General features: G+C 42.6%; 1 protein-coding gene across 2 annotated transcripts in view; it reads left to right on the forward strand.

The window, feature by feature from the left end:
* The first annotated feature begins 727 nt into the window (after positions 1-727).
* Positions 728-19,450, forward strand: part of gpr4 (G protein-coupled receptor 4) — a 39,882-nt gene continuing 21,159 nt past the window's right edge. The window contains exon 1 of one of the 2 annotated variants that reach the window (XM_034548364.1): positions 728-932. The gene's annotated coding sequence lies outside the window, so the exon portion shown is untranslated. Of the gene's footprint in view, positions 933-2,602; positions 2,676-19,450 lie in introns of those variants that run through there. The other variant, XM_034548366.1, reaches the window with a different exon arrangement.

Raw genomic sequence — 19,450 nt, forward strand, 5'->3', positions numbered from 1 at the left:
TATGGTGGTGTGGTTGCAGGTTGCAACTAGCCTTTCCAAGACTCTTGTTTAGAGGCTGTCACTCATCGACATGCCGCTACTTTGGGAGCCACTGAAATCAGATGGCGGCTGGAGGTTCCACAGTGTTGCGTCTCACGCTACCCCAGTTTCACAAGTCAGAGAACTATGGTGGACTACAATGGGAACATAGAAATCTCTCTAGAGCCAAAGTTCGGTTTGTCTGTTCTGGGCTACTGTAGAAACACGATGGCGGTCTCTCTGGAGAGGACCTGCTCCTTATGGAGATACGAAGGGCTCATTCTAAGTGAACAAAACAAACACATTGCTTCTTAGTTTCAGGTGAATATTCACTGATTAAAAACATTATGAATATGATGTTCCATTTCTGTTAATAGATAACAAGGTCGATAGGTCAGTTCGCCCCAAACTTGTGCAACATATTTAATTTATATATTTTTTTCTCTTTCTTGTTTGATCTCATTTGTTTTAGCCCTTTCATAATATGACTGACTTTCAGGGTAACTTGTTGCCCACAAGAATCACGTACATTTATTTATTGCATCTTTCTTGGTATTGCTTTAACCTCAATATGAGAGCGTAGACATGAACACAACTATGTGTGCTTGCTCATGTGAGAGAGAGAGAGAGAGAGAGAGAGAGAGAGAGAGAATGTTCCGCCCTCTCTCTCTCTCTCTCTGTGTTATCTCCCCCTCTCTCGGTGTCTCTCAGTCTGCCGGCCGTCGCCTCTCTGTCCGCACTGTGCCGCGCTGTGGAGGCTGTTTAAACCGACATCACCTCTAGCAGGCTTTTTTTCTTCTGTCTCTCTCTCTCTCCCTCCCTCTCTCTCTCTCTCTCTCTCCACCCTCCCCCCCTCTCTCTGGATGGATACGCGCGGTCGGTTGAGGGGACGTCGCTGCCCGTGGAAGCGCACCGTGAGTATGGTTGTTGCCTCTCTCCTCTTGACTGTCTCTGTGGGTGAAACACCTGCCGCAGAAAGCAGGACTCTGCTCCGCGTACGCAGCGGGCATGTGGGCGTACATGTGTATTTATAGAGCCATTAGTCACCTCGAACACGCACTCAAGAGGTGGCTTTAATAGCTATGTTAACAAACACTGAATTACATTCATATTAATATGGTAGTAAAATGTTCATATAATGTGGGCTTTCTGCATAATTTTCTGGCTCACCAAATATCCTTACAATTTTTAAAAAGTAAATCTGCTGTTTTTAATAATATATGTGTCACTGCAGGAATATAAAAGTGACGAAAATATACTCATTCTTAAACGCTCGTCGGATGGACTTTAAAGCCATCCAAGAAGAAGTCAGAGCATGCTGTGCGAGAACATCTCTCTGCAAGCCTCTGAACTCAGCTTGTCTCCTACACTCTTCACGCAGCCAGCTTTTATTTTTGCTCCCATTAACTTGTTGCAAAAGCAAGTCAAATTGCATTAGCAATTGGACAAGCTGGAAGCGCTGATGGTACAGTACAGCGGGCACTTGTGTGTCTGCCACAGCTCCAGGGGTTTTGACTGCAGACCATTAATAAATCATGAGACTGTACAACTAAATCAGCCGCCTGTGTCACTGAACCCCTCCGACTGTGCAGGGAACCAGACTAAAAGAAAAGAATGTTCTTTTAGATCCAGCGTTGATGTTATTTAGAACGTAGTTTGTTATGTGTTGAATCGAGCTTGACAGGTTCAAAATGAACTATATTGACTATAAATGGAGTGTGAACAAATCAAATTGTGGATTCTTGCTTCCTGAGATGGATTACCTCGCGCCACGTAAGTTGATTTCCATGCCGTACGAGCATGAAGCCACTTGCTTCTCCTTTCGTCATCCTGAGGAATTCTTGTTTTGATGCATATACTACTACAGAAATGAGCAGTTTAGCATACGAGGCAGGGAAGGAGAGAGAGAGAGAGAGAGACTGATCTCTGGAAAGCATCGCACTTCATTGAGCTGCAGGGAAATGCTTCAACAGACCTTAATGGCCTTCTTTGAGTAAACAGCCGGCACAATGAATCCTCTGTTCCTCCAACAGAATTCCTCCTTTCAACAGCAACAGTTGTCATATCTTCTTTTCTCTACTTACTCATAAGTCTGCACTCTTCCCCCTCATTTTCTCCTCCCTCCCTTGCTGTCCTTCTATTGTGATAGCTTTCTATTGTCAGTTTCTTTTCTTTCCTTTTTTTCAGTTTTTTTTTTTTTTACTTGCTTCAATGGCTGCAAAATACACACACAAAAAGAATATATATATATATATATATATATATATATATATATATATATATATATATATATAAAGTTCTGTCTGTTTGTCTGTTCCTGTATTTCATTTGTTACAAGTAACCCATCCTCTCTTCCTTCATCCTCTCACACTGAACTCGTGCCAACCTCGTCGGAGAGATAATCTGTGCTTTTTTTTTTTGCCCTTGAAGGCAGAAGGATGCTTTACTTACTGGTTCCTTTTACCACTCCACAACCAATCACAATCCCCCCAGCACCACGGACCCAACCCAGATTTCTCTCTCACATCCCTCTTTGTTTGCCGTCTCTCACAGAAGTCATACGGCAGTGTGACCTTTAAAAGAATGCGTTCACCAAGGGGTGAAGTTGGGTGTGATGTTGTTCACGGACAGTACATTTGGTTGAGAAGTGCACAAATGTGAGTATGGATGGACTAAACAAGACATTTGGGTATAGTTTTTTGAAAAGGTTTGTCAAGTTTATCTTTCATTTTGTTAGTTTTTTTGCATTAAAAAAAGACAATGATGGTCGGTCCAAAAGTTGGGTACGGACTCAAATACTTTATCTGTGAGGCTCAGACGATGAATCCTAAGGACATTAGCGATCTCATGACATTTATTTATTTATAGCGCCACCAGCTGACGTTTTCCCTTATCCTGTGAAATATCTAAAAAATCTCATAGATTGATTAAAAAAGATTGGATTAAGAAAAGAACAAAAAAATGCAAGGACAGGTGACGGGATCAACTGGAAAGAGAGGAAAGGAGACAAGGACATGGATGAACATGAAGTAGGGGAAAGAAAGGAGAGGAAGAGGTTGAAAGGAGGGCGATGGGAGACATGATGGATGGATGGGAGAGGAAAGGAGGATGAAAGAAATAGCTTCAGAGGAGGGTGGATGTAAAGAGAGAGAGCAGTGGTGGTGTAATTGCTCTCCCGAGGAGTTCTGATAAACAGCACTTAAGAGCCTCTGTGGTTAAGTAATCACTGTGATTAGATGCCAGAACGGCTACAGTGGTACTGTAGAGAACAACACTAACAGCTAACCTGACTGGAGGATTGACACCTACCGTGCTACTTCATCGCATTATACTGTAACATAACATAGCATAACATAATATAGCATAATGCTGTCGTGCAAGAAAAAAAGAACGTTGTGGTATTTTTCAAAATGTTGTGAAAAGAGGATTTCCACCAAATGGATGTTGCTTTTAGTGACAGATAGTGTTTTCTTTTGGTGGATTTACCTCCATGATGTAATGTATGGGGTCCTAGCTGGCAGTTGACAGTATCGTCATGAAGCCTTTATGCAAATATTAAAAAACTATTTCTCTTACTAGAAACAGTTGTTGGCCACTGTTGTTCAGCCCGTTTAAATTAGCTATGTATAGCCATTTGATGGTTGGTGCTAGAAACCATTGTTGGTGGTGTGAGAAATAGCTGTTGCCGGTGCTAGAAACCATTGATGGTGGTGCTAGAAACCATTGATTGCGGTGCTAGAACAGATGTTGGCAGTGCTAGAAACCATTGATGGTGGTGCTAGAAACCATTGATTGCGGTGCTAGAACAGATGTTGGCAGTGCTAGAAACCATTGATGGTGGTGCTAGAAACCATTGATGGCGGTGCTAGAAACAGCTGTTGCTGGTGCTAGAAACCATTGATGGCGATGCTAGAAACAGCTGTTGGCGGTGCGAGAAACCATTGATGGCGGTGCTAGAAACAGCTGTTGCCGGTGCGAGAAACCATTGTTGGTGGTGCGAGAAACAGCTGTTGCCGGTGCGAGAAACCATTGTTGGTGGTGCGAGAAACCATTGATGGCGGTGCTAGAAACCATTGTAGGTGGTGCGAGAAACCGCTGTTGGCGGTGCGAGAAACCATTGTTGGCGGTGCTAGAAACCATTGATGGCGGTGCGAGAAACCGCTGTTGATGGTGCTAGAAACCATTGATGGCGGTGCGAGAAACCGCTGTTGATGGTGCTAGAAACCATTGATGGCGGTGCTAGAAACCATTGTTGGGTGTGCTAGAAACATTGATAGCGGTGCTAGAAACCATTATTGGTGGTGTGAGAAATAGCTGTTGCCGGTGCTAGAAACCATTGATGGTTGTGCTAGAAACAGCTGTTGGCAGTGCTAGAAACCATTGATGGTGGTGCTAGAAACCATTGTTGGCGGTGCTAGAAACAGCTGTTGGCAGTGCTAGAAACCATTGATGGCGGTGCTAGAAACAGCTGTTGCTGGTGCTAGAAACCATTGATGGCGGTGTGAGAAATAGCTGTTGCCGGTGCTAGAAACCATTGTTGGCGGTGCTAGAAACAGCTGTTGGCAGTGCTAGAAACCATTGATGGTGGTGCTAGAAACCATTGTTGGCGGTGCTAGAAACAGCTGTTGGCAGTGCTAGAAACCATTGATGGCGGTGCTAGAAACAGCTGTTGCTGGTGCTAGAAACCATTGATGGCGGTGCGAGAAACCGCTGTTGATGGTGCTAGAAACCATTGATGGCGGTGCTAGAAACCATTGTTGGCTGTGCTAGAAACATTGATAGCGGTGCTAGAAACCATTATTGGTGGTGTGAGAAATAGCTGTTGCCGGTGCTAGAAACAATTGATGGTTGTGCTAGAAACAGCTGTTGGCAGTGCTAGAAACAGCTGTTGGCAGTGCTAGAAACCATTGATGGTGGTGCTAGAAACCATTGATGGCGGTGCTAGAAACAGCTGTTGGCGGTGCGAGAAACCATTGATGGCGGTGCTAGAAACAGCCGTTGCCGGTGCGAGAAACCATTGTTGGCGGTCGTAGAAACCATTGTTGGCGGTGCGAGAAACCTTTGTTCGCGGTGCTAGAAACAGCTGTTGGCGGTGCGAGAAACCATTGTTGGCGGTGCTAGAAACAGCTGTTGCCGGTGCGAGAAACCATTGTTGGCGGTCATAGAAACCATTGTTGGCGGTGCGAGAAACCATTGTTCGCGGTGCGAGAAACCATTGTTCGCGGTGCTAGAATCAGCTGTTGGCGGTGCTAGAAACCATTGTTTGTGACGTTAGAAAGTGCTATTCGTTCTCCCTCTATTTTAACAACGATGAGAAGCAAACAGTTTAAGACACCGAATGAAGAAACCCATTCCATTAATCGATTTCCTCAGCTCTGTTTCAGCACTATGGACAGCGCCACTATGGACAGCGCCACTACGGACAGCGCCACTCCGACCTGCGCAGCCTGTGCACGCAGCAAACAGCACTGTCCATGGTTTGATAAAAAAATGCAGGTGAAAGATAAATGGCAAAGCAGCAGTCAGTGAGAATGAGCACTGTTGTTCAGCCCGTTTAAATTAGATATGAATAGCCATTTGATTGCTTTAATACCTAAATATTAATTATTTGAACCTGAATTAAATTGTTCTTATTAGAGTGCTCAAAGCAATTGAGATGCCACACAATAATACAACCAATTTCAATCCACTGTAACTGTACAATAGTGAATATTTAAGTGTTGATTGCTGGAGCGATCCATCCACGAGGGCAGTCATAAACGCATTACTGGGCAAGTTGACCAACAGTTTAATCTAAATGAACGTTTGGGGTGACGGATGGAAAAGTGGAACATTTTTCGTGCAGTTCGGAGAGAGAAACGTCAGCCTGCAGGCTCACGGCTCGCCTAATTGGATAATTGTTCCGGAGACACAGAGAGGTGTCGTGATTCTGGTCTCTTAATTAGAGGGATGACTCATAGGCGATAGCGGGTGGCCGTGGTTTGAGTCACACACACATACACGCTTAATTGGAGGTCTCGGAGCAGAGTGGTGTTTTTGTGCCGATGTGTTTAATCGTGGGCGACTCTGCTCTGCTGTTTTCCAGCGTCAAGAGCTCATTTGCATCGGCAATAATGCCTCCTGCCAACTTTGCGCTTTGTTTGTCGTCATGGCGATAATAAAATGTTATTTGTTTTTCGACGGTGTATCAGAAATGCAGGTTAATGATGAACTTATCGGTTTGACTTTGAAACTTTGCTGTTTCTTTTTACAACTCTTACCATGTGTGCTATTCTCTTCTGCTCTTCAGTGAGGTGACGTTTTACTCCTCCATCACTTCATTCATGATAAGACAATGATTAGCAAACGGGAAGGAATTATAAATATTCACTTAGTATCATTAGAAGTTTTTGCTGAAGAATGATGGGAGGTGAATATCAGGCTGTCGGTGTCTGCCAGATCATTTAATCTGTTTAGAAATTAATTAAACTGGAATTTCCACCAGCGTACCGCGGTTGTATGCCGGCCCAAAGCAGTCAAGTTGCGGTTTACAAGCATGTCTGTACAGAATGACTATCACTTCATCTTTTTAATCTTTTAGAAATGTGGCTGAAATTGTCATAAATAGCGTGTTAATTGTTGTGTTACGGCCCAAAAAGGATTTTGTGAGGTGACAGTGACATCAGTTCACGACTGGATGTTTTGGGCCATTTCTGTAGAAATTCCCTCCAAAACACACTGCCTCTGGTCATTCATCCAAACATAATGTTTGTTTTGTTGGCGCTCTCGTTTAGCTAATGCCTCAAGGTAGACTCAGTGTTATTGTCAATATTCCACACCTGTTGTGAATTTTGAAAACATCAAGCCAGAAAAGGGATTTTAATATCGCCGGAACTTAGTTTTGTTGCTGCATTTCTTAAAATGGAAAAATGGATCCTGGTATCAACAAACTGTGAAAGCCTTCCCAGAAGCCGGCAGTGTGAGTCTCTGTAAAGCAACGCAACCAAGCAGGTCTTTTGTGTGTTGATGAAACGATACGGCTGACGGCCTGCAGACGGAGAGAAGTAGATTTAATCAAAGGAGAGGGAACAAGTGTGTGTGTGTGTGTGTGTGTGTGTGTGTGTGTATGTATGTGTGTGTGTGTGTGTGTGTGTGTGTGTGTGTGTGTGTGTGTGTGTGTGTGTGTGTGTGTGTGTGTGTGTGTGTGTGTGTGTGTGTGTGTGTGTGTGTGTGTGTGTGTGTGTGTGTGTGTGTGTGTATGTGGGGCGGATCCCAGGGATCAGAGGTGTGTTAGACTCTCTCTCTCTCTTCTTTTCTCCGTTTGTGTAACTGCTGACAGTCTGACGCCGCATCTAAATGCACCCAGGACGTGATGAGGTCACCACTGTCTCTGTCTGTAAATACTGTGAGCCCTGTCACACACACACACACACACACACACACACACACACACACACACACACACACACACACACTCACTCAGATGTCTCCAGTGTGGAGACAGTAGCAGCACCTGCGGCCAACATTAGAGCAGTTTCAGAGGGTCGATAACATCTCTCTCTCTCTCTCTCTCTCTCTGTTTGTCTACCTTCTTTCTCACTTATTAAATATCCATCGTTCTACCCTTTTTCCTCTGTCGTTCATTTTTCTAATCCCTCTCTCTTTCCTTATTCATCTCAAGTTCAATGGCTTGTGTTCTCTATTTTCATTCTTTCTCTTTTCTTCTCCGTTATGTTTGTGTCTCAACGTTCCCTCTCGTATTATTTATTTTCCACCGCTTCTTCTCTTTTCATCATCTCTTTTTCTTTTTTTGGGGGGGTCTGGATCTAAAATTACACTCCCTGTATCCATTTGGCTCTCACCCTTTTTCCATCTCATACATTATCAGCACTCTCTTTCTCCTCCTCTCATCTCCCTCATTTTCAATCTCTTTCACCCCTCCCTCTCTTTACTTTTCCTTGATTAATATTTTCCTTCTCATTGTCTCTTATTTCTTGCTTCTCTCTCTCTCTCTCTCTCACGCTGCCTAAATAACACTTGGTACTGTGTTCTGGGCCGAAAAGACTTGATTATAACTTGAATTTTGGCATTTGAGGAATCAGTTGCAGTGTGTTTCTTTAACACTGTGTTTTAAGGCTCTTCCTCAGACTTCCTGTGAAGTGAAACCAGGTCCAATGGATTTGGCGCTGCCCTCTGAGCGAAGGAAGCCATTCTTTGTCTTCTCAGTGTTGTAGAGCTTTGGGTCAGACAGGCTTTTAATACAAAATGAGATTAGTGGAGTTAGTTGAAAGCCCAGTGCGCCCCATACAGACACTCAAGGGGGCCTCGGAGCATTGGCATCAGACCCCGTGGGGCCCTGACCAAGTATTCGGTATTTGACAATGACAATGTATGTAATTTGTACTAAAAGAAAACGCTTTCCTCACACAAGCCACAGGACCAAAAAGACAACACAAGCAACCCCATAACAACATATGGTCATTTAGTGGTTGACGATGGACTGTTTGGAGACACTGAGGGTAAAATTACACAATCGTCTTTTGTTCCAGCTGCAGGAAAACATTTTCAAACAAAATTTAGTGGTAGGAATTGAATTTGCATTTGTCAATGTGCAATGCAAATGCTTGACTTTAGGCAACAATACCAAATGTTGACATTACAGATGGCCCAATGGATACAAAAAGTTACAGTCTAGAAAACTTAACTTCCACTGTCCAATACCCTTTCAGGTACACTACAGCAACACAGGTGCTCAGCTGCCAGGACACAGCATCAATCATCATGTCCTGTGTATTGGCAACTGCAGAAAGGAAATAATTTAGTCATCCACCCACCCACACACACACACACACACACACACACACATAAACTGCCTCATTCATTTCTCTCCAGAATACAGTAACAAGCTATGGTGATCTGATCAAGGCCAAATTAAGATTTGTCCAATAAAGCACAATGCGGGAAACGTCACAGGAAAATGTGACACTTTTATTGGAGTCATTAATTTTCCCTGCAGGGCTTCTGGGTCGAGCTCACGAGGGCTTTGAAACATGGACGGCTGCACGGCCACCCGAGCATGAAATGAACAGCCAGGATTAACTACCTGCAGCCTTCGCCCGCCCCCCCCCCCCCCCTGTCTCTCTGCCTCAGGCACTGGACTGCTATTGTCTTTCCTGTTCAGTTTCTGTTCTCTTCAACTCACTTATTTCCTTGCACCACACTCTTTTCCTCCTATATGCCGATAACTTCCTCAGTGTAACAGCTGGTCAGAGTGTCCAGTACAGACGAGCTGGATGCAATAGGAGGTTAAGGGGTAGCAAATGAGCCGATTCAGAGGGTCTTTGTAGCTGCACCGCAAGCTTTCGCCCAAACTGAACGTGTCGAGGCAGCTACGACAACATGTGGAGACATTCCGGCTCATGTTTGGCGTCTTACCCCGGAGCTAGTAAAGATTGCTGATAGTGAAGACAATGTGGGTATGTATCTTCTCCTTTTCAGTAACACCAGCCATAGTTCTTGATTCCCATAAAGTACAATGTAGAAGAAATGCAATTTTTATGTAAAACTGTATTTCGGAATGTGTTTGTCATGTCCTTCAAGCATCCAATTTCTGTATTCGCATTGTAAAAATGTGTCGGTTCCAGCCTATGGATTGACGTTTTATAGTTTCTAGTTAATTTTCTCTACTTTGTTATGAAGAATGAATAAACATTGTACTTTACTATGAACCAGTATAGATTTCCACTACAGTAATCCTTTATAAAAAGGTAAAAACGTCAGAAGAAAAGAGGCTGTGACAACAATGGGAGGGACATTGAAAAAGGGAAAGATGTTCCCGTAATAAAGTCCGGCGAGTTGTTGACCGATTCACTACACAATAGAGCAAAGCTCCTGTTATTGTGTGCAGTACACATGGTATGAATAACCTATTCATTATCAGGCTGTGTTTGTTTATTTTTATGACTTTGCGTTACTGTAAACAGGCAGCTGGTCAGAAGTGAAGCTGGTTGATTGAGTTTAGGCTTCCTGGAGTCCGATATAGAAACAGGAAGTGACACACATGAAAGAGGGCTAACTCTTGAGTGTTTGCTGTAATGTAGAGGGACATGAAGTCTGCGTAAGTTACCCAGTCTGGCACAGCACCTTACATTCCTGAAATATTTCTCACAGTTATTCAAGTGACAAAGCAGGAAGGATTACTTTCAGGCTGTGAACAAAGGCAGGTAGGAATCTGGAAAGTCTTGGAATGGTTTGGGAAATTCAAATCAGTACTGAAGTTAGACCTACAAACACCGTTTGGAAGTTGACTGGAGTTATGTTTTCATACCTGTCTTTTCAGCCGCAGCTGTTCTAGTGGTGGAAACCAGACTGGAAGTTCAAAGTCAGCTGTTTTGTGCTACAATCTGTTACAGCCTCTGCTACTTAGAGGACTGTGTGTGGAAGCTCAGCTTAGAAGGAACTCAAGCCCAAACAGCACTCTTTGCAACACATAACATCAAATATCTTTGTCTAAATGTCCCACAGATTACATGTGCTTGTTTGCTGGCATCTTTCCATTTACTTGTGTATCCTCTGTGCCTCTAAAATCTCTTTTACATTCAGTCCTCCCTATTCCATTCATGTTCCCGTTTACAGAATAGACTGATGAAAGACATAACATTAGTAAAGCGCAATGATTTCTGCGATTTGGAAAACAAGGGTGGAATAAAGGAATCTGATGATGAAAATGGAATCAGCTGTAAAATGCAGAATATTGTGGAACTTGTCAAAATGTGGATGCAATTTACAAAAATCAGGGTTTCCTCTACCATTGTGAATGTCTATTTTATTCAAAGCTCCGATGCAAAAATATTCTCACTCCCTACTTGTCAAAGAAGTAGAAGCAAAAAGCAACATTGTTGACATAAACTAGATTGACTAGTGACTAGTGCGACTAGTGAGAGACAAACGAGTCGCGTTACTAGCGAGTCATTGGACTCAGGTAACTAAAGACACTAATAGCTCAGGTGACAAAATGTCAACATTTACTTTCAGTTTCACAGGAACACAGGTCACCTTGTTGAAGGTCCTGTGTTTGTTTGACCTATCCACCACCACTTCCGCCTGCCCTAGGCAGACTCTAACGCAATTCACACTCCATCTGTTGCACTATACTGTCCATAAATACCGCAGGAGGGTTTATGTTGAAGTTTGTTGAAAGCCCTGTACGTCATATCCAGCTGCTAAAGAGGACGTCAATTTCACATGTCAAGGGGCAGTGACCAAACATGAACTGAATGAAGAGAAACAAACGGTGCCGCTATTTGAACTGTTGATAAAATGTGCTTATATCTTAAAACACATAATTGAGAACTAGAAAAGTGCATTCAGTAGAGTGCAGATCTCTCAGCCAGGTGTGTCTGCAACGACCACTGCTGTATTGTGTGAATGAATGGATGCAACCAGTTCTGTGAAGCGTTGTTCAACAGACCTAATTCAAACTCTCATCCATCTGTCCTTCAATTTCGTAATCTCTCTCCAACATCGCCTCTGACAAATTTTATTTTGTCTGCTGCTTGTTTTGGGAAATGTTTTATGTCTCCGCTTTCAGCAGATTATTAATGTTCAGGAAGACCGAAATAAAAGGTACTTTGTTTCCCTTTTATATTTTTCCCTTTAGTTTTAAATCTTTGCTTCTGTCCTTGCTTCATTACATTACATTTTTTATTGTCTCTTTTTATGTTTCTGTCCATCTCTGTTTCTTTTGTCTTTCTGTCTTGCATTCGTATTCCTTTCTTACTGTTAATACGATTGTACTGTGTGTGTTTTAACAATTTCTACGGGTTTTCTTTTTTTGTCTGTTTAAAAATGCAACATACATGATTCAGAGCAAAACAACAACTTTCTACATAAATACGTAGTGGAGTAATGTCTACCTGAGCAGTGAATGAAGTTGCTCTCCCACTGCGTGTGTTGTTATCCCAGTTTCTCCTAGCTTTGTCAAACATAAATGCTTTTAGTGCATTTCAGTGCGAGTGAGCGCGACCCGCTGGCTAGCTAACGGCTACACCGCTCAGCGCTTACAGCTGATTATTACACCTTTTGGTTGCCCTACATGCAAACCCTGTTAGCGCTGTCAGCACTTTTTTCGTAGTTTGCACCGTTAGCTACTGAAAAAACGAAGTTGTCGCCATGTTCAGAGGCTTTGAGAGGCAATAAAAAGGCTCCCAATCTTGTATGGGCGGGTTTCTTGTCTACAAAGATTGCCACTTTCTTCTCGACGTGTGCTGAACGCTTGCCGCTGTACTGACGCTCGCCACTGCTGTGTAGTTGCGGTGTAGCTCCAAAGCTGAGAAGACAGGGACTTATTGTGCAGTAATGTGTACCCACCATGAAAAGATGGATGGAAGAAGGTTAATATTCCCAGGGCCAGTCTCATGACTCAGCAGCTGATGATGGGCTGGGAGCTGTTATCATGTGGGCGCTCTTCTCTTGTTGTGCTCTGCTGCTCTCAGCAGCACCGTCATCTTGTCTAACAAGTACTGCGGTGACGGACTCCGTGTTTTCGGGCCTCGCCATAACAGCAACACATCCTGTCCTGATGATTTTTTTTACTGATATGGCCGTTGTGAGTCGTTCACTTTCTCACTGGTGACCTGTTCTGGAGAGACTGACTCACAAAGAGAGTTTCTTTTGTTGATCTTCACTGAACAAGAGCTCAGTGGTAATATGCACAATTCTTTTTTAATGTCCTGGTGTTGCACTTTACGTAGATCACTAAATGACAGCATCTTTAACATCAACACATAGAGTTTTCATTTGCTACTGATTCTGTTCATTAAACACTTTCTTACTCCCAACTCCCTAAATGCAGACGCTTTGTCAATTGCCTTAAACTTTAAACTAAGGTTCCCCTCTATTCAGTTTCAGACGGCCTGTCAGTTTCTGCTTATTTCAGTGCAGTGTCTTTTCAAAATAAACTTCCAACATAGATTTACTTTTAGTTGGGCAACTACTTGGTTAGGTTTAGGAAAAGATTGTGGTTTGGGTTAAAATAAGTATGTTTGTAATGTTTGTTATGTAGTCTATGTAAGTAATGTAAAACGGTCGGTTTATGTGATACATCAAAGAGGGGAAGACAAACAGGAAGGAATAGGAGACAACATGACAGACACTCCTTTAGAGCCTGTAACATGTTCCAGTCACCTAGCTGGGACCAGTGCCTGTTTAATATGACACACGGTGTGCAACAGTTTCCTGCTGAGCTTTACAAAAGCGACACAGGTGAGACTGTGACAGACATGTTGGTCCCTGCTGATGACAGATACTGACTGCTGCACTTTGCTGACTCACACGCTCTGCAGGTGCATGGAAGTCAGATGCCATGGAAGTAGCATTTTACTCCAATGATATTTTCAAAAACTGATTACCGTGCTGGAGACAGCTTTTTTTAATAATACGGTCTGGTTGTTTGGTCCAGATATCCTCAGTCATCTTCACTGCAATCTAATCTGAAGTCACCGTCTGATGTGACTCACCTGTCAATGGATTAGGACCTAGATGGATCGCTGTAATAACTGTGACTGCACCACTGGAGACAACTCTGTCAGCACTTCCTACACAAAATGTAAGCAAGGTGCTGGGCTGATCATGGAATCTGTAGCAAATTATATCATCAGCAAACTATGAACTAAGGCAGTGGTCGCCAACCCGTTGATCTCAGATACTTTCCCTGTCGCTTTCCAAAATAAAATGAAAATAAATTCAGAAACACATTGTTCCTCATTCTCGAACATTTTCTGAAGTGTCTTCTGAAATGTTTTCTTACGGACTTCAGAAGATCAACGTCAGAAAAGATCTCAGATTCATGAACGCCTGTAAATGTGTTCTTACACAGCCGAAGTGTTGTCAGCTTCGCTCCCCAATGAGGGGAACGTAGTCCAGGGGAGCTACAGGTGGGGCGCAGGGGACATGCAGAAAGACCTTTATTGAGAACTTCACATATTACAAAATTTCAGAGCACACGGACATACAACTAAGTCATTAATAAATACATGTTGAAGTGCCTGTACCTTCGCGCAGTGGCGGGCCGTGCATTTCGGACCCAGGCCTTCTGTGCCGTCTCGACTAGAGCTGAAAACCCTAATCACCTCATTATGACGCCAGTGAAATAAAATGTTACATGAAGCGCAACACCTACAAATGCATAAATACGCGCATGACGGCATGCTGGGTCATTAACGGACAATGCATAGTCAAATCAACGTAATTAACACAAGGACAAGAACAAATTCTTAAAAGAACCAGTCACATTTATTTATAATAAAACATGACGAAAAAAATCCACAAAACCTGGCTAAAACACTGCACTGAAAATAACGAGGCATTCAAATATTATTAACATCAGAAGTAACGATATTAATTAATTATATAATAAAAACAACACCATAGACAGAGTAAGTTTTAAATGCGTTTTAAGGCTGAGAATGTCCGCTCCACAGTGGCAGTAAACACCAAGACGCTCAGTCGCAAATTAAAGGCATTCCCAGACAGTTTGCAACTCTTCTCCGATGCTGTCATCCAGGAATATTTTGGTTTGGTTTGGTTACTTTATTAGTACCCGTAGGTAGACTTGGTTTGCAGTAGAAAACGAGGCATCCATCTCGACATACATTACACCAAACACATACAACCGGACAAACATGATAAAAGTACTCAAAGCTATAATGTATAATATTGTAGTTGGCAAACTGAAAGTGACGCATAAATGTTTTTTCTTGCTGGGTCAAGGCTGTTAGCTGTGGGGTAGGGCGGCCATTTGCTACGATTCCGTGCTTTTCCTCCAACGTCCTCCTTGAGAATGGCGTTGGAAGTAAATCTGCCACCAAGTCCGGTTCTACTACTCCTCCTTCAGCCATAGATGAAAGAACTAAAATACTATAAATTCAATTACTTCTCGAAACAACAGTTTCAATAACATGAACCGTGCTATAGTTTCCTGTTAGATGACGAGTCACGGTAGCCGATTGACCAATCACAGCGCAAGTTTTTTAAACGGGCATGTCTTCCATAGGAAAGACATGGGCATGTCTTCCCTATGGAAGAAGCCTGTTTAAAATAGTTGAGAGAGCCTTCTAGAAGCCTGGACGTGTGATTGGTCACACGGCCCGCGTGACCATTAACATGCGATGTGATTGGATAACGATGCTGTTAAGCAGCTACCTATGCATGAGGAATACCAGAGGCCTGAAGCAGAGGAACACATGAGAGTCCTGTCTGTGCAATGAGAAAATAAGTTGATAGAGAACAATAATTATAATACATGTAGTGTATTTGTGAAATACAATTACATTATAAAATAGATATAACTTTTAATTATAAAAATAAAATATATATATATATATTTTTTTATAAAATGGCTATAAATTTGTGATTCTGTTTAGAACTTCAGAGAAGGCTTTGAAGGCCCTGACGGCCCGCCACTGCCTTCGCGGAAATGTTTGTTACAGCGTTAACAGCTTACGCCTGTGCATGCACGATGGCCAAGATTCTTGGCGACTTGCCAGGTCCTACCTTGGTGAGATGGGCTTTTCTGCTGTTGCCCTTCAAAACAAAAGCTCAACATTGAGCATGAATTGAGAGTGGCCGTATCAAGCCTCAAACTCCGTTTTAAAAGATTTGTAGTGGAAAGCCGGCTCATTGCACAGGTTGCACAATGTTGTTGGTTTTTAGATTCAGTGTAAAACTCTTCAATTTTTTAACTTGTTTTTGTTTAGTTTTTCACAGATTGCACTTTATTGTTATTATCTTGAAAAGATATTCAGTGCGAAACAAGTTAATTGCAGCCACAATAAGCTATTTCTTGCAAAATGTTAGTTATTTTTTGCACAGATAGTTTGCATTGTTCTAACAAAGTGATTGCAAATTCTTTTTTTTCTTGTCTGATGGAGCAATCTGGTTTACTTGAAAGTGATTGCAATTTTATTTACATTACATTACATGTCATTTAGCTGACGCTTTTATCCAAAGCGACTTACAATAAGTGCATTAAACCATGATTCCAAACTCAGAACAACAAGAATCAAGCGAGTACAATTTCTTCAATAACGTTAAACTACAAAGTGCTATCAGTAAGAGACATTTAAGTGCTACTAAAGTGTTAAACTACAAAGTGCTATTCTATTATTTGAAAAAGCACAGATGCAGGAGTCACAAATAGTGACACAAATAGTGTTGGGGCGGTGGGGCATGAACATTTTTCTTCCTCCGAAGTGGGGCGTGACAGAAAAAGTTTGAGAACCACTGTTATAAGGGCTCAGACTGGCTGGCTGTGCTTATGAGCCCAACTATAAGCTCACAGACAGTGTTCAGTCACAGACAGCTCACAGACTTGAGTCAAATGCCTTCTGATGGCATTGTGATTGAACACAGAGCTGAACTGAACTTACATTAGTTACACTGACTGAGCATGTTGTCAGTGTTGTGTTGTAACTTCAGTTGATAAATACAACAGTTAATAGTGGTAGTTCATCCAGCCTGCTCATTGCAAATGTGTTTTCTCTTGTTCATATTGTGTGCGGTTAACAAATAATTTACTTCTTATGTTTCACTGAAATTAAGTCATTTAGTGTGTTCTTGGTCACATCAATTTGAAAGCTGAACCAAAGTGTTTGATTTCATTCATTTACAATTAGGCCAAATAAAAAGCCTAAAGTTATAAATCCAGTCTGGACAGTGTTTTTCTCTCAATTCAATTCAATTCAGTATATTTTGTATAGCCCAATATTACAAATTTCCCTCAGAGGGCTTTACAATCTGTACACATACGACATCCCTGACCTTTGACCTCACATCGGATCAGGAAAAACTCCCCAAAAATAATCTTTGACAGGAAAAAAAGTGAAGAAACCTTCAGGAGAGCAACAGAGGAGGATCCCTCTCCCCGGATGGACAGAAGCAATAGATGTCATGTGTACAGAATGAACAGCATTTACAAAGTTACATAAACACATTACATGAATATGACAATGTATAAAAAGATTGGTGACCACTGAACTAAGGGAACGTTATTTGAACAATTATAGTGTGGGTTATCAAAATTCTTTGACCTAATTTTTAGATACCAAAATGTTCATTATGTACATGTGGTCATATCAGGAGACTGCTAATATTAATGACCAGATTCCCATCATCCTCAGCTGGACTGTAAAGCTAACATTGCCCCCTAACATGCTAAACAACATGTTTGTTCTCCCCGTGGCAGTGTGGGTTCCTTCTGGGTTCTCCAGCAGTCCAAAGACATTCAGCTCAGGTTATTTCGAAACTCTAAATGGCCCGTAGGTGTGGATATGAATGTCTGTCTCTATATGTGCCCTGTGATGGACTGGCGACCTGTCCGGGTTGAAACCTGCCTTCGTCCAATGTCAGCTGGGATCGGCTCTAGCCTCCCCGCGACCCTGAGTGAAATAAGCGGTTCACATAATGGATGATATGTAGACAAAGATGCAACAGAAATAAAAAAAAAATATTATTTAATAATGATATAAGTAGTTGACATGGTGGAATTGCTATTTGTAGGTATTATCAGGGCAACAACAGACCGTCCTTACATTTGAACTACTACTGTAGCATACACAGGAAAGGGGCATTTTTAACAGTTCAACACTGTTAGCTCTCTCAGCACCGTTGTCGTTTGAACCATTAGCTCTGTGAGCACCGTTAACTGCAAGCCATCAGCTCAGCCGTCTTCAAATTGTTGCACCTTTAAAGAGTTGCTTGGATGTTAGTGGTGGCAGCAGTAGGATCATTGTGTGTTGTACTGTAACGTAATAGAGCACAGTTCACTGTACAGCTGTAGCCTTTAGCATGACTGACAAAAGGATAATTGCATTAGAAGCATGACATATCTAAATCAGATTTGTGAAATATTTTACAGCTGGTTGCCTTCTTTCTCTGTAAAATGAACGGTTTTGTCATAGCCAGTGGCCTGCAAAATATGTCTGAGCTCGCCACAGATGGTGTGTTTTCACAAACAAATTTAAAGGGGTAAGGCTGTGATTGTCACAGGGATGTCGTTTTTCCAGGCCTCAGGCGAGCTGGCTGTGAAGGGCAGCAAACAGCCATCTCACAATAGATCTGTTTGGGGAACTATGATGCATGAAATCTTGTTTGAACAGAGGGGCCACAGGGTGCAGGTTGGTGCTGACGACGGATTTGAGTGAAACATGCCCCTTTTGATTCAGATTAATCACCTGACATCAATAAAAGAGGAAATAAATATTTTTTTATCAAATACTTTTAGTACGCTCCCATACAGAATGTAGCTCATGCAGCAACAAGCTCTTAAATGTGTCTTAGGTTCTGGCTTACCTTTCTGTTCAGTGAAAAAAATTATGAAAGTCCTCTCGCGATGTACCAAATCTTCTACACCATCCAAATCTGCTCTTACCCAGAAGTGCTGGATGATGAATCCAACTTGATCATAAATCGGAGGCGTGTGACCAATTGTTTACTATTAGCAAAGGCAAAGGCAAAGCCCCCTAAACACTATGTATAAGGGCAGCAGTTGTGTTGTGTGCAAATACTCTGGCACATGCCCAAGAATTGCCACCAAGAAACGTCTGTAATAAGAAGACGAAGAACTTCAGCAGCAATGCAATCAAGGTACTGTTAAATAAACCTCGTAATCAGTACTGGTGGTACAGAAAAAACTAAAATCATTGAAAAGCAGTATGTCAGCAATTCAACAATGGCACATTGGCATTGCACTGAGAGGGCAATGGGTCAACAGAAAGGTCCTGCTGGGAGCAGACCGACGGTGAAGAAATTACTAGAAATGACTGTTTAGGGAGTGTCTTAAAAGTGTGGACTTGATTCTGCTCCCTACCTCATTCCTGTTGATGTTAACACCCTGCACACCAGTTTTAGTGCTCACGTGCCACGGCCAAGAAAGCTGCTTCACGCCTTACTGCCGCTCCATCTCATCCCTCTCCTGTTGACGAGAGTGAGCAGTTGGGGGTCATTCTGGTAGCCTCAGGTCATCTCTTGTTGCTGCGGTATGCAGTAATGACTTAGATGATGGCACCCAATTTTGGAGGCAGGTGCAATTGGTGGGCTTTGCTCCTGAGAGGGACAGGTTTAGGTGGGCTGGATTATCTGTACAAATGGTGCAGACCATCCAAGTGGTAAGAGCGGGATCCACTATTGCCTGTGTTCAGGGTTCCAGTGTTGGTGTGAGGAAAGGCTAGATCCCCTGTCATGTGCAGTTGGATCTATTATTTCTTGTCTGGTGGATAGTGGCTGTTTCATGCCACTGTTAAAGTATACACAGTAGCCATTTCTTTTGGGGTTTTGGCGACAGACCAGTCTTTGGTCACGCTCTCATGAAGAGGTTCCTGCAGGGGGGCAGGAGACAGCGCCTGGTGGCCTTAGTGCTCAAGGCTTTGGTGAAGGTTCCTTTTGAACCTCTGGAACG

The sequence above is a fragment of the Cyclopterus lumpus genome, chromosome 13, assembly GCF_009769545.1.
Source record: "Cyclopterus lumpus isolate fCycLum1 chromosome 13, fCycLum1.pri, whole genome shotgun sequence".
NCBI classification, from domain to species: domain Eukaryota; kingdom Metazoa; phylum Chordata; class Actinopteri; order Perciformes; family Cyclopteridae; genus Cyclopterus; species Cyclopterus lumpus.